At 39.0% G+C, this 987-nt stretch overlaps 1 pseudogene; it reads left to right on the top strand.

The window, feature by feature from the left end:
- Nucleotides 1-611, top strand: part of LOC102468259 (KATNB1-like protein 1) — a 2,356-nt pseudogene extending 1,745 nt beyond the window's left edge.
- The last annotated feature ends 376 nt before the right edge of the window (nucleotides 612-987 follow it).

The raw sequence follows: 987 nt of genomic DNA, 5'->3' as shown, positions 1-987 counted from the left end.
GGGCCACGGCGGCACCTGCCGCAGCCTTGGCATGGGTCCCGGGGTAGACGCGCTGAGCCCGGGAGGGCCCGGGCAAGTCCCGCCACCGGTCACAGCCATGGCCGTAGCTTTAACTTTCTGAAGAAAGAGAAGTGTAAGTGGACTTGCAGCTGATTTGGTGAGGACAGATGATCTTGGAGTTGGGGTGGATTGCCTTCCTGTGCTGACCAATAGCTGACAGGAAGAAAAACAGTGCACTTCACCTGGCTGCTGTGTACTTGTTCCCTCCAGTAAAGTCACTACTTAAAAACAAACTCAGAGAGTGTGTAATAGTGTCTCTAAATTGGCTTTAAGAAGTCATTAAAAGGTGGTGGTCAGAACTGTCATCCAAAACAGAAATTATAAATAGTGGAAATATTCAGATTTTAAAACAACAATTAAGTGGATTGTGGGAACAGGAAAACCATCTTACTTTGGTTCCAGGATATACTGGTAATTTTGCTAAGGATGTAGATGCATATTTAATACAGTTGCACTGAGAGATTTTTGTCTACTAAAGAGCATTTGGTTATTCAAAACATCCCTGGATATATGATTTCCAAAAGAAGATCTCATCTGAGAACTGTGAACTGTGGCAGAAATCAAAACCAATTTTTCTTTTGTAAAACCATGTAATGAAACCACTAATGAAACCCTAACAATCTACTTCACATTGAAGTGGAAAAATATCTGAAAGGAACAGCTTCAACTTCAATGAGGTCAAAGTGCACTACGAAGATTGTTTGCCTTTGCTGCATTTAGGATTTATATAGTTATTGTTTAAGAACTACTGGGTCTTAATGCAATCCTGCATAAGAATTTAATTTATATTATGTGAAGAAATAAGACAGGACTTATTACTAGAACCACAAAGCCAATCACTATTAATTTTTTTAAGGTTGTATTTTATAAAACAATCACTTAAATGTGTGCAGCTATTTTCTCATGTTGAAAAAGACTTTGAACATT

The sequence above is a fragment of the Tupaia chinensis genome, unplaced genomic scaffold, assembly GCF_000334495.1.
Source record: "Tupaia chinensis unplaced genomic scaffold, TupChi_1.0 Scaffold000138_1, whole genome shotgun sequence".
Taxonomy (NCBI): Eukaryota; Metazoa; Chordata; class Mammalia; order Scandentia; family Tupaiidae; genus Tupaia; species Tupaia belangeri.
Note: the sequence above shows the minus strand (reverse complement) of the source record. Positions and strands in the feature narration are given on the sequence as shown.